This window comes from Amblyomma mixtum, chromosome 3, assembly GCF_055824585.1.
Source record: "Amblyomma mixtum isolate Tamu chromosome 3, ASM5582458v1, whole genome shotgun sequence".
Lineage (NCBI taxonomy): Eukaryota > Metazoa > Arthropoda > Arachnida > Ixodida > Ixodidae > Amblyomma > Amblyomma mixtum.
This window is the reverse complement of record NC_143014.1, coordinates 353549745-353565263: the sequence shown is the minus strand read 5'-3', so window position 1 is coordinate 353565263 and position 15519 is coordinate 353549745.

Sequence of the window (15519 nt, the reverse complement as noted above, 5' to 3'; positions counted from 1 at the left end):
ACCGTAAAGTACACGTTTGAAGGCGGTCCCATGGTTGAAAGGTCCCACGACACTGTGCTGTCAGCCATGTCCCTTGCAGTTGCAAGAAAGTGCTGTGTTGATAGTATGAAGGGGACATCTCCAGTTACGAAGCTAGGAACATTGGTCTTGGTCTGGGGCTTCAACCCCCCCCCCCCCCCCATCCCGATTATATGCATAGTGTCCTGGAGGGTGTGACAGCACAAATGACAGAACTTTGGCTGTCTGCAACTGGGAAGCCTTGGTGTGTAGGAAATAGAATTGCAGAGCTAAATCAGCGTATATTGAAGGCACGGCCACCACTATGTTTTTCCAGACTGCCAAGGCCAATTTCAGAGAGGGCACTCTGGAAAGCCACAGAATGAAAGTATTGGTTGCTCAACTGCCCGTGGTTGCTATACTACCCGTGCTATACTAACCGTGTTGCTATATATCCAAAAATGAAAAATACCTCAAAGATCTTGCTTCATTAGCATTGCGAACCAATGTGTACAACACTCGTAGCACTAACCGCTGAGCAGTTCCTCGCAGCCGAAGAAATTACGGGCGTCAAATGTTAAAGTACTGTTTGCCAACTACTTTTAACTGGGAATGTATCTCCGCACTCTGAACGAATATTGCAAATCATTCGTTTTCTCTTTTGTTTCTTTTGTGTTCCTCCGAACTTTTTCTATTCTTTCGTGCTCATTCCTAATAGAGTGATCACCACAGCTGTTTCTGCCAAGTGTTTGTTTGTAGAGTGTAGGTCACGGCAAGCCTTCTGAGGCCTTTTTGCCTGCACTCGCAGCGTTGCAATGTACGTCGTAATGTTGAAATAAATTTGATTTGATTTGAAAAGCGAACAAGCCAGCAAAAGAATCACTGTCTCTCAACACTCTCTCAACACTAGAGTCTCTCAACACTAGAATCACGTCGCGTCGTTTCCCGCTTATGCTTACTTCATACATTTTATCATAACACAAGATCACGGCACGCTGTGTTAACCGCCCCACTACGAACATCCTCCCGGCTTAGACACGGTAACCCTATGACACGCATCAGTGGCCACACGTCTGCTTACAACAACTCATTTTTTCCCATCGCAATAGCACTTTGGAATTCACTGCCTAATGACATCGCTGCATGCACGGATCACAAAACATTACGCGAGAAAGTAAAAATTCACCTCATATAGATCTTGATCACTTCTGCGCTCTTGTTAGCGAGTATTGCTTGATATATCTTTGATAAATGATGTACCACCTGGTGGGGAACCCTGATGTGACTACAACCCCGTTTATGTTTGTTCTTTTTATTGTTATGCATGTTCCCATCATCGCCGTTGTACCCCAAAATGCCCCCCCCCCCCTTATGTAATGCCTTCGGGCCTTTAAGGGAACAATAAATGAAATAAATGAAATGAAATCAGGTCGCATAATTTTGTGAGACACTTAAGCACGATGATACAGTTTCGTTCAAATCAATGTTAGTAAGCCCCACCCCTGCCGTTTGGGCGATCATTTCTAAAAACGGAGATATTTTTAATTGCAAATGGGCGATTAGGATTGAGCCACGACTCCTGTATTCAAAATAATGTCTGGACTATGTTTTAGTATAAGCTGCTGTAAATCGGGGAAAGAAGGTGAGATAGAGCGACATTTCCACTGGAGAACAGATATTCCCGCCATGATTATTGCTTTAAAAACGAAGCCGCAACAGCCTCTTTCAGCACATCTGTTTTCTTTGAAATTCCAGGCGAACCTTTCTTAGTCTTGCCATGATGATGGTCAGATTTAGAAGAAGAGGAAGCACGACGCTTCTGAGGTGGACTATTCATTTCAACATCTGACTGACAAGCGTTAGAGAGAGAGACTTGGTCAGAGTCATTTACACCCGCGGACGTGGAGGCAGAAGGGGTGGTGTGCTGAATATCAGCTGTGGCAGAGGAGGGAGGACAGGTAGACGAGATGAGGTTACCTAAAGCCGATGAAGCAGCCTGCGTGTAAATTGCCTGAGACAAGGCATCCCTGAACGTATTGATCATGCGATCAAGTACACCAGCAACAGCCTTCTCCACCGCAGCAACAACGGACGTAGTTAAGGCTGCCTCCACATCAGCAGTGGTCGTGCGGGAAATACTTGCGTATGAGCACTGCCGTCTGTCAAGGCGGGCGTATGCATCAGCGCGCGAGCACCTGTCATGCTGAATAATGTCCAAAACGATCTGCTCATCGGCACGCTTCGGGCAGGTGGCGTAGTCAGCTGTGTGAAATCAAAGGCACTGCAGGAGTTGTGCGAAGTAGGGACAGCAAAGAAAGGCAAACGGGTGCTGGAGCTGGACAGCTCGAAACGCCGAGCACCGGCGGCACGGATCATGACGGCGCAGCTGCTGCTGCGTGATGTGCGTGCATTACCGTAATGGAGGATTTGCTTCGCTAGACTGTGGCGCGCTCCTTTGAAGCGTTGCCTTTATACAACTTGGATCTATCCGTTTAGTCTGTATTTCAGCGTGCCCCTGTCCCCTTTTTTTTTCTTTGGGAAAGAACAGGGGGGTGGGGAATAAAATCTCCCGATTTTTTTTGCGGAATCGCGAGAAACTAGGGTCCTTACCACTCACCGCAGGCAGTGGTCATGCTCTTGACTGCGCGGTAAGCATCAAAAGAGTTCCTGAGAAGGCGGAGCTTGCATGGCCTATCAACGCCCAAAACAATGTCTGTGATGGATTCATAGTGACGGCTGATAGCAGAATGCAGCATGCAGAAATGAGAAATAGGGCTAGGAGACGGAAATTACGAATTGATGCGGCATAAACCATCGCAAAAAGTTTGTCGCATCAAAGATTGCGTCAGAAGAGAGCAATGGAGCGCGGGTGTACAATGATCCGAAAAAAAGAGCAATCCGCACCATCGAAATAAGAGAGAGAGAGGGAGAGAGAGAGAAAGGACGGAAACGCAGGGAGGTTAACCAGGCGATGCCCAGGTGGCTACCCTACACTTGGGGAGGGGAACAAAAAGGAAAAAAGGAAAATGAGCAGCAATGAAATGAGTTTTCTAAGTGTCCAGCGGCCACTATGTCACGGGGACAGAGGGCGCGCAATGAAAACTTAATTATAGACGGGAATACAATCCCGAGAACCTTAAGAGTCTCAGGAGCGCTTTCACCGCTTCCCTTTGTGAGGAAGGTTGTGTCTAAGGCCCCAGAACGTTGGACTCTGTTAAAGGACGCGAGTCCAAGCGGTGCAGGGTAGCAATTAGGAAACCGTGCTCTCGCTCAAAACGAGGGCAGTCATAGATGAGGTGCCCGATCGTTTCATCACAACCGCACTGGGCACACGCTGGAGAGTCTGCCATTGCGATGAGATGGGAATAGGCTTTTGTGAACGCCACTCCCAGCCACAGGCGGCACAACAGCGTAGTTTTACCGAAGGGGAGGCCGAATGGTATATGATGTTGAAGCAAGAGGTTGAAGTGCTGCGAGCGGGGTGTCCAACCTCCAGGGGCAGACCACGACGTCACAGTCAGGTTTCGGGCGAGCAGTTGAAGGTGCCTTGCTGTGTCAGCTCTTGTCAGTGGTATGCAGACAGAGTTGGTTGTATCGTGAGCCGATCGAGCAGCATCGTCAGCTAAGGCGTTACCAACAATGCCTCTATGGCCTGGTACCCATTGGAAGATGATTTCATGATCTTGTTCGATTGCCTGGTGGTGCAGATATCGCATCTCCGCTACAAGTTGCTCATGGTCGCTATGTCTCAAGGGAGGTTGAAGACATTTTAGGGCAACTTTTGAATCACAGAAAACAGCCCATTTTCGAGGAACAAGAAATAGAAGCAGAGGGGGACTGGGGAGGTGAAATGTGGATCCAAATGTTGCGTTGTGACGCCTTTTAAATAACATAGGCAGGCTGAAATACAGCCAAATTGAAGTAACCGCCATCATCTTGGGACTTGAGCACAGACGCCAATGAAAAAAGCTGCGTACAGAAGAGTTCATCAACATCAATGTAGCCAAACACTAACTCCAACTAAACCCTAGAATTGTGTGAGAGGTGTCGACTACATCGGCATACTATATGTAGATGTGGCAAACATGAGTTTATATGTCGTACATTAGCCACGACCCGTCATTTCTCACCATCCTAGGCGATGGCGTAAAAGACATCCGAGGAAATAAAGCTCTGTTTACTGACAATACTTGGCTGTTAAGTATGCAACAAATGCAGACAAGTATGCATGCATTTCTGTTCTGACATAATCTGTGAGCAGCACTGATTACACTGATACTTTTTAAAGCCCGTAGTAGTTTTTATGGAAAATTCCTCTGCATACCAGTGAGAATGACAAAACGTAAAAACACTGAGCCCCCAACATAACGGATCTCCTCAGGTCTCTCTCTTTGTCCAGCAGAACACCGGTTCAGACAAATCTTCTCATGTCTGTAGATGAAGCTGGCTTTAGAGCACTGTGAGAGCTGGAGCCGTTCACTTGGTCAGCATGTTATCACTGCGAATAGCAGAGTTGTGTGCAGTGGACGCAATTACAGCTGCTGCCCTCTCAAATCTATTCCCATTTTGTCCGATGGAATAGTCTCAAATGCTCAATCTGGGTAAAGAACAAGCGGTATGAGGATGGAGGAACTATTCAGCATTAATTAGTCCCACTGCGTGCCATGATAAGATGCTGACACACTAATCGGCCAGATTTCTCAAAGCATGCCTACTCGGGCTTTCGACATTGTCTGTTGTAGCTAATACATTCCTGTTTTGTTTATTCTTTGCAATCAGCTGCAGAAAATGAGGTACCAAGAGGTGACGCTGAGGTTACAGACGAACAAACTGAGGATGAAGAATGTCTGCTGCCACTATCTCAGCTCTCTGAACAAGAAGGAAGCACTGCCTCTTCTAACCAGGATGCTGAACAGGGAAGCCCTGATGTGCATGAGGAAGCTGACGACCCAGATGATAATCTTTCTAAATTCATCGCCGGAAACTGAAAGATGGCTCTTCCTGGCCAGTCCACAACTCGACTTCAAGCCATGCTCCTTACATAATCATTTCTTGTGGCAGCTTAGTTACCCTGGACACAAGTCGACGGCTTGCTGAAGCTTCTGAACGCCCTCCTTGCTGAAGAGGTTTATCCTTCAACCAGATATGGTTTTCGGAAACTCTGGAAGCTTCAGCAATCAAAAATGGTTAGCACTCACGCCCTCTGCCCGATTTGCCAGTTCTTGATTGATGGCAATGGTACCAGTCACTGGCGTTGCCGAATTTGCTCAGAAGTTGCAACCCTAGGAGAGGTTTTGAAGAAGAGGTGCTTTTTTTTATCATACTTTACTTGAAGCTACAACTGCAACAGCTCCTGAAATGCATGGGCAAAATAGTTGGAGACAACCTGCTTCAGCTTGCTTCATCATGTCCAGAGGCTCTCACTGATATCACAGATGGTCTGCTGTACAAGAAAGTTCGCCGCGACCACAAAATGAAATGGAGCGACCTAACTTTGACTCTAAATACGGATGGTTCACCGGTATTTAGGTCAAGTAAAGGTTCAGTGTGGCCAGTACAAGTTGCCCTCAATGAGCTTCCCGTTCCTCTGCGATGGAAGAATATTTTGGTTGGAATAGTTTGGTTCGGCAAGGAGCATCCACCTGCACATCTCTTCTTTAAAACCTTTGTGGACAAGTTCAAAGAGGTTGGCAGCCTGACGTCGATCGTTGCTGATCAAGTTGTGGAGTCTGCAGTCAGAATTGTGTGCTGCTGTGTGGACTCACCGGCCAGAGCTGCTTTCCTCAATGCAAAGCTGTACAACGGGTGGTACTGTTCCACTTGGTGTCTTAACAAGGGAGCTTTAGTGGATGGTGAGACGCCTGCTTTCATTCAGTCTTATAAAAGACACAGATATATAGCATATGTTTTGCATAGCAGATTGGTTGCCAGCGGTAAAAGTAAGGAATAGCAACCTGCTTGGCTAGTTGGATGTTTTATACTTTGCTGGTGTTATATTCACATTTTTAATTATTTTCATTTGTTCTTTACTACTGCTTTAATATGTGTATCATGAAGTGAATTTTGATGTTAATGATTTGTTGTGTTTTTGTTGTAGGTACCTTAAAGTACATGTTTTAAAGGCGGTGCCATGGTTGAAAGGTCCCACGACACTGTGCTGTCAGCCATGTCCCTTGCAGTTACAAGAAAGCGCTCTGTTGATAGTATGAAGGGGCCATCTCCAGTTACGAAGCTAGAAATTTTGGTCTTGGTCTCGGGCTTCCCCCCACCCCCATCCCGATTATATGCTTTGTTTCCTGAAGGATATGACTGCACAAATGACAGAGCTTTGGCTGTCTGCAACTGGGAAGCCTTGGTATGTAGGAAATAGAATTGCAGAGCTACATCAGCGTATATTGAAGGGACGGCCACCAATAAGTTTCCCGAGACTGCCAAGGCCAATTTCAGAGAGGGCACTCTGGAAAGCCACAGAATGAAAGTATTGGTTGCTCAACTGCCCGTGGTTGATATACTACCCGTGCTATACTAACCGTGTTGCTATATATCCAAAAATGAAAAATACCTCAAAGATCTTGCTTCATTAGCATTGCGAACCAATGTGTACAACACTCGTAGCACTGACCGCTGAGCAGTTCCTCACAGCCGAAGAAATTACGGGCGTCAAATGTTAAAGTACTGTTTGCCAACTACTTTTAACTGGTAATGTATCTCCTCACTCTGAAATAAGATTGCAAATCATTCGTTTTCTCTTTTGTTTGTTTTGTGTTCCTCTGAACTTTTTCTATTCTTTCGTGCTCATTCCTAATAGAGTGATCACCACAGCCGTTTCTGCCAAGTGTTTGTTTGTAGAGTGTAGGTCACGGCAAGCCTTCTGAGGGCTTTTTGCCTGCACTCGCAGCATTGCAATGTACGTCGTAATGTTGAAATAAATTTGATTTGATTTGAAAAGCGAACAAGCCAGCGGCAGAATCACTGTGCTGCCTTGAACACTGTTAGTTCAGTGGCCCTATTCGGAAAATTGCGCAATCTGTTTCGTCTAGATTCCCTAGGCAGCTAGGAGAACTACCATAAAAGGTTGCGATGGCTTGTAGTGTTGGTCACCGGGCACAGCGGTATGCATATGGCAGGTCATATTGAGACAGCAAGAAACTCAGGAGAACGAAGGCATGACATTTTTGAGAAAGAGGACGAAAAGAATTTTGGCACATTTACGTTGCTGCATCGGAATCGACCACAAATGTCCTTGCCGAGCCAAGGACGCAATTAGATTTGCCTCGCGTTCGTCGAACATAATCATCCCCGGCATTTTTGTTCACATAGCTTCAGGCTCTCCGTCGCCCTCATTTCCCTTCAAAATATAGGACACTGTCTCATTAGTTATCATGCTGCGGCTCATTCCTGATTTGTTTTTTTTTCGATGGTGAGACTCTTGCTTTCATTCAGTCTCATGAAAGACACAGATATATAGCATATGTTTTACATATCAGATTGGTTGCCAGCGGTAAAAGTAAGGAATAACAACCTACATGGCTAGTTGGATGTTTTATACTTTGCTGGTGTTATATTCACATAATCAAGGGGCGAATGTGCGGGTACGACCATGGTGTTCAGCGCAACGACTTCACTCTGCACGAACCCTTGCGGGCTGCACAACTCCCAGGCAGAGGCACGGTCACTAATAGCGCGTTGTCCCTTCAAGAATGCTAGGTGAGTCCTGCTGTGCGACACAGTCTGTGAGTCGCCCACGTGGATTACGCATAAGAGGGACCAGTGCCGGCCCACTGACGCTCGAGGCGAAGGCGATGCTCTTCTTGAGTTGTCATAAGCAGTCTTGGACCATATAACCAAAAAAACAACTCTTGATACAAGACGCTTCCATCAGAAGTCGTGGCTACTCATCCTCTCAGAGTAAAAAGTTAATGAAGACATCCTAGGAACTACCACAACTTTGCGGTTTTGCACCGGGCTTGCTAAGCATATATAACACCATCGTCATAAGACGCCCAGATGCATCCATAGCATCAGAAAGACCGTTACCACTGACCTGACATTTAGGAGGAGGGAAATCTGAGATAGTTTTTTGTTATCTATTAGGAAAACGGCTCGAATAAGATTGGTTTGGTTTATTGGGGTTTAACGTCCCAAAGCAACTCAGGCAATGAGGGACGCCGTTGTGAGGGGCTTCGGAAATTTCGACCCCCTGGGGCTCTTTAACGTGCTCTTTAACGTGTACATCGCAAGTACACGGGCGTCTAGAATTTCGGCTTCATCGAAATCCGGCTGCCGCGGCCGGGGTCGAACCCGCGTCTTTCGGCTCATTAGCCGAGCGCCGTAACCACTGAGCCACTGCGGCGGGGCATGTCGAATAAGAAATAAACAGAACCAATAAGACAATACGAGCGCTGATCTCCTATCAATCGTTCCCTGTGCCAGTCGCGGTCCTTTTATGCACTCAAACTTTCTTATCTCGCCCTCACACCTGTGTGGATAACCTAGCTGTTAACACTTCAAAGTTTTCAAGGAGCTGTTTCAGAACCAGCTGAAGTGGGGACGTTCTCTTTTCTAGGTGCTGGCTGAGGTCCGACACCTCTGGGTAACGCCAAGTAGAGCCTAACTTCCGAAATCCGCGGGTTCGGCCTCATTGCCGTATTTGCTGACAACGTAAAATAATCCATTGGTTCTTTCCCTGCTTTACAAACTGTACAATTCAGCACCGTTATATACAGCTGCAGTACAGAAAATGATTGTAAACTTCAGTCCATGAAACTGCTTCAAAAAGCTCGGCAACCTTCTTTGCTTAGTGTTTCGACTGATGATTGGCTTACCTGGGGTGCTGCAGCAGCCGCAGAAGCTTGCGCTGACTGCAGCCTCAGCTCCTGGCCGAGCGGGTCCCGGGATGTCACACCGAGGACTGGCGCTATTCCGCCTGACACCCGGCCATGACCTCGGCCTCGGCCTATGGTTCGGTTTTTTTTTGCCAACTTGGTATATTTTATTGTCATAAAATGTGTCCACAAACAACAAGTTTTGGGATGAGGGATGGGGTGAATATAAACAAGTGTGCACGTGTGATGGTTCCTTCAAATACCAGAGGGAGAGGGGGGGGGGGAAGAGGGGCGACTACGTCATCCTTGTGCGCCGCCGGCTAGAAGAAAAAATAGGCGCGAGTCACTATCACGAATGGCACCGTCCACAGCACACGCACAAATCTGACAAGGAACGGTTGACGCAGACCACACTGTGGTGAAGGCACCGCTTCAGTCTCGGCCGTTCCGGCTCAAGTTGCCATTTGTGGGGTACTTCTCTAGTAGCTTGTTCGAGAAGCATTTCGGACACTTTTCCATGTCCATCAAATGTATGACGGCAGGGTGTGCTGCACAAGACTTCTGCACACGGCTCATGACTGTTGTTCCGCATGTCTGGCAAGTCACGTATGCAATGGGCCGGTTGCATACGCAGCTCTCTTCAGCTCCGCGAGTGGTCTTAACAGCTTCGATCATTGGGCCTCGGACCTAAGAGAAAAGACGATGATGATGATGATGATGTGCTTAGGCTTAATGGCACATGCCCACGGCGGGTGATTGGCCAGGGTGCATAGCGGATACAAACGTACTCATGTACAGGGAATGGAGTCTTTTTAAAGTTTTGGGACGCAAAGCTAGAATATGTACCAAACAAAAAATACGAAGAAGGAAAAGTTGTGAATTCACATTCTAACAGAGGAATCTACCAGATGAAAGTATACAGTCGTGAATATAATCGCACACTGGTTTTTGAGGGCATATCCCTTGGCGCTTGCCTCGAAGGATAGGAGAATCGGAATAGATAGAGGAAGCCCCAGCCGAGCGAGAGGATTCGGCAAGTAAATTCTACAGAGAGCAGCGAGCCGCCGGCAGGAGAGGAAAAAATGTTTATTAGACTCAATTTCGCCATAAGACTCACAAAGGTCGGATATGGAAAACCCGATCGGCATAAATAAAGATTCAGCAGCGGTATCCTGCAGCGCAAAAGGGTTATGGACACCTCACATTGCGTCGAACTGCACATCCGCACACTCAGAGGAATTGCCAGGTGTTGAAAATCCGCTGCAGCAAGGAGAGGCTCATGGCTGAAGGAGTGGAGACGCTGGAATCGTTCAAAGCGTGCTAGAGTCAAGTAAACGGTATTTGGGACGAAATGGACAATAGGTTCATCAAGGGCAGGCATTGCTAAAAAATCGTCCCTCTCATTAGAATCAATGCCACAGACCAGGGACCCAGTGAAAGCGTACTTCTTTAACATGTGTAGGAATAAAAGATTGAAGGGAACGGCTCATAGGATTATCCCTGGAGTTTCCTAGCGCTGTCAAAACAGAAAGGTTGTCTGAGAATATAATAACCCGAGTGATACTGCAGGGAACCCTTATTAAGGCCAACTCAATGGCTAGAAACTCGGGTAGAAAAATAGGGGTATAGTCAGGGGCCCGAAATGAGTAGCTCCAATGAAGAGGTGTTGAGTAAATGCCAATAGCTGCCTTTTCATTTTGCTGGGGAAGGCATTGTATAAACGGCAATATGGTTAGGAGAATTGTCTAGGTACTCCTCTATGAGATCATTTAACATAGTGGTTTGGTTTATGGGGTTTAACGTCCCAAAGCGACTGAGGCTATGAGAGACGCCGTAGTGGAGGGCTCCGGAAATTTCGACCACCTGGGGTCTTTTAACGTGCACTGACATCGCACAGTACACGGGCCTCGAATTTCTCCTCCAAAGAAATTCAGCCGCCGCGGCCGGGATCGAACCCACGTCTTTCGGGCCAGCAGCCGAGCACCATAGCCACTGAGCCACCGCGGCGGCCATTTAACATATTGTCGTGCAGGTTCTTAGCATTCTTTGGGAGGGTGTTTTCAAAGAAGACTGGCGTATCAGCCCGACAGTGGTTGACTAGTACTAAAGATCTCATTGATACAGAAATATTTGAGAGCAAGGAATTAGTGAACACCACCTGAGCGAGCCTATACCAAGGCCAGGTAGTACCAAAGAAGGGAGCTGGGTTCGTTGTAAATATAGGGTTAGCCAATCCAGGAACAGGCTCCAAATACCTTAAAAATGTCCGCAAAGTGAGAAGCTCAAACCGGGCATTGAGATCAGGTATCCGCGCCTCCAAGTGCAACACAGCATTGGCTACTGATTTAGGCAGACCTAGGCAAAGGCGCAGAGCGCGTCGCTCCATAACAAATAGGGGTTCACGCTTGTACTTTGGGCTCCCAGAAAAGAGAACGGAGCTGAATTCAAGTACCGGCCGTACTTAGGTATTATAAAGTAGTAGTAGAGTGTCTCGTCGCATACTGAATTTCTTGTTACTGATCCTCACCAACCGGCCAAGGGCACGTTCACCCTTAAGCGCAATGCTTCTAATGTGTGGCCGCCAGTCTAAATGCGGGTCATATATTATACCCAAGTATTTTGTTGAATGAACTTGCGGGATCAAGATATAGTGATACGACAGAGAGATGTAAAGAGGGGTTGCCTGTGGGAAAACAAGGACGGCACACTTGTTGACATTTAAAGTTAACTTTAGGCTGTCTAGCCAAACTTCCAAAGCATTTAAATACTCTTGCAGTAATTGGTACAGGATATGAATGTCTTTGGCAGAAGCAAAAAAAAGCAATATCATCCGCATACACATAAACTTTGACGCATACACATAAACTTTGAATAGGGATATCACACATTAGTATGTTAAACAATGGTGAAAAAACGGAGCCTTGTGGGACACCTCTAGACTGCGCTTATGTTCTAGAAGTTAACGTACCCTTAGAACAAAAGAACGCTGGACTGAGAAATATGAGAAGAGGGCAGCACATTGGTACGTTCCATGAATCGATAGAAAGACTTCCGGTTGACTCGGTTAGACAAATAGGTACTCAGGCTGGCATTGTAATCATCCTTAGCCTTAGATATTGTTCTTTTAAACGAGGCTGCAACGAATTTGTAATTTATCCAGTTCTTTGGGCACTGGTTATGCGCTAGACTCTTCCATGCAGCTTTCCTTTGACGATAGGCTTTTTCGCAGTCGTCAATCCACCAGCTCGAAGGAGCCTCATTTTTAATGCTTGACCGGAAGGTAAAGACTGCTCGCCAAGGGGCGTCTAAAAGGCACTTTAATACTTGACCCTCGTCAGATTTATCGGAGGGGGCAACAGACGAGAGGGCCTCACCTAGAAGGTTCTTGAACAGTGTAGTATTTATAAATTTTTGTGCCGAACCAGTCGCCCTGACTGGACTGCACGCAATATTGAAAGTGATGGGGTAGTGGTCACTTGACGAACCGCAGTCAACTGTACACCACGAAGATACGCTATACCATTAACAGCTAACGTTAAATGAATAGCTGATCGAGAATTTGCCCTCATGTAAGTTATGGCGCGACTATTGTAACAGCAACATCGTTTGCTGACATCCGAGACCAAAGTAAATGCCCGCTAAAGTCTGATCTGAAACCCCAAATTACATGATGTGAATTGAAGTCCCCAGCTAGAACTACTCTTCTGTTGTTGCGCAGTAACGCATCGAGCCCATCCGTACTACGGACTCCTGCGGGAAGTAGATATTTGCCACCGTAACAGGGGCGCACTGCGGAATAATGATTTTAACGGCAAGTATCTCACAACAACGGGCCCGACACCGTTCGCCGCACCATGTTTACGGCCATCCTCCTGTTCCAGGTTGGTTACTTAAACCCTTGTAAAGAATACCGAAGTAGCAACCGCTGCCTTGTCGCGGTGTCGTGCCCCAATTTTTGTCGACTGGCGTGGAGTTATGCGTCTTAGTTGTGACATGCTGGCGCTTGTAATGCTGTCGCGATTAGTGCTTTTGCTCTCAGGTGATGTAGAACTTAACCCAGGCCCTCCCGAGAAAGGTTTGGTTTGGTTTGGTTTATGGGGTTTAACGTCCCAAAGCGACTAAGGCTATGAGAGATGCCGCAGTGGAGGGCTCCGGAAATTACGACCACCTGGGGTTCTTTAACGTGCACTGACATCGCGCAGTACACGGGCCTCGAATTTCTCCTCCAAAGAAATTCAACCGCCACGCCCGGGATCGAACCCGCGTCTTTCGGGACAGCAGCCGAGCACCATAGCCACTGAGCCACCGCGGCGGCCCACTCCAAAGAAGGATGATAAAGCTATCCTGGACGCTCTGCAGCGCCTTGAGGAACAACACGCAGCCTTTAGTACTGAGCTGAAACAGCTACGTACTACCCAAATCGCCCATGAAAAGTTAATATCCTCACTAACAAACCGCGTGCTTGCCCTGGAAACATACCAACAGAACTTGAGCACACACACCAACCTGAACGAAACAGGCGAACTTAAACAAGAAAAAGCAGTCTTAAAGGCCGCAGGTATTGATACCAGTAATCGAATGCGACGAAACAATTTGCTCTTCCTAGGCCTTGAAGACACTGAAAATGAATACTGGGCAGAATCTGACACAAAAGTCTTGTCATTCTGTTCGAATGAACTTGACATCGAGATAGACCCAACCAGCATCGAGCGCGCCCACCGTTTAGGAAAACTTAATGCTGAAAAAAAACGTCCTATCATTGTTAAATTAGCACACTTTAAAACCAATGACACCATCCTAGCCTGCGGTCCCAAACTGAAAGATACAAGTTACGCCATCAGAGAAGATTTTGCTTTTGCCACACGTCTGCTCGCTCTAAATTGATACAATTTATTTGGCCTAAAAAATGCGCATTGAAGCTTAACGTAGACAAGCTTTATGTAGGGCATAAATGCTATGTGTATGGTGTGTATGACCTTGTGTCTGAGAGTGTAATTGAGTCTGCAAAACAGCCAGCTGGTCGTGCTCAAGCCGAGCAGCTCACCGACAAACTATCACAAAGCAACGATTGACACCACGCAAAACATGCTACGCCACTAAATCGCCCCGACCCTTCACGTTGCAAGCATCTCAATATCGTCTTCACTAACATACGGAGATTTTACCAAAACGAGATAAACTGCACCGCCTTATCGACGACACTGGTGCTGACATTGTCCTACTAACAGAAACGTGGCTACAGAAAGGCGTGAAAGGTACTGAATTCCTCCCTTCAAACGGGAACTACGTTCTCTATCGTCGTGATCGGCGCGGACGGAGGGGCGAAGGAGTGCTTATCGCCATCCGAAACACCCTATCATCATCACTCATCTGTCACGACACCAAACTAGAACTAACCTGGATATGCGTGCACAACTTCGGATTGAAAGAAATATTGGGCATTTGCTACAGGCCACCAGACAGCGATTCATCCTTCTGTGACTCCCTTCATGACGCATTAACGGCGACTAAAAACACATATTTGAATTCGAACATCTTTCTGTTCGGTTATTTTAACTAGCCACATATAAACTGGGCTTCCCTCTCTGTATCTAGCCATTCACCTTCCAAAGAATCGAAACAATTTCTTGACTTAACACTGCACTTCAATCTGCATCAAGCCATCAATCGCCCCACAAGAGGTCCTCACACTCTTGACTTGTTACTGACATCTTGCTCAGACAACATTCACAGTGTAACTCTGATTCCGGGGCCTCAGCGATCACATGTCTCTGCACATTTGCACGTCATTACATTCAAATAGGCGACCACCTACGAAAAAATTAATCACCGACTATAAGCGAGGTAACTTCGATTCCATAAATAAGGAACTTTCATTCTATTTCACCGACTTCGTAGGTTTTTATCTAACCAACACAGTTCACGAAAACTGGGAAAGTTACAAGTCAGCAATGCTGCGACTAAAAAATAGGTACATCCCAACCATTGTCGTCAAATCGCATTCCAACAATATTTGGTTTAACAAAAACTTGAAGCACCTTCTTAGTAGGAAAAAACGGCTTTATCGTTCCGCTAAACTAAGCCAAAAACGAGAAGCATGGGAAACATACCACGCCTGCGTTAGTATTGATTACAAACAACTTTATTTCTTCAATGTTCTCAGAACGTGTGGGTGGGCCGCCTAGTCCGATAGTCCACTGGCTGCTGCTGCTGCGCTGGCCCTCCCCACCAGCCAGTGCTGACGGTCAGGATCAACGCTGAGCAGAATAGCCTCCCACTGCTCCTCCGAGGGGTTGGGAATGGGGTCAACTAAGGGATTATATTGGCATGCCCACACCATATGGTAGAGGATGGCTACCGCTCCACAATGCGGACACTGCGGAGAGTATAGTGTAGGGTACCACTGGTGTAATTTAGCTGGTGTTGGGTATGTGTTGGTTTGTAGTGTCCTAAGGGTGTTCTCTTCTAACTTGTTGAGGGATTTGTGTGGTGTTGGGTAGTGCTTTCTGGCTGTTCTGTATGGCGCAAGATTGTCAGCATACACTGCTAAACCTATTAGGTCGCGGCACCCTTCATTGTCATCAGGGGGAGACGCCCGGTATAGAAGAGCTCGGGCATGCCTGTGGGCGGCTTCGTTTCCTCCTGGTAGTTCCAGGTGACCGGGGAACCAGATGACTGAGACCTGGTTGGGTGGATG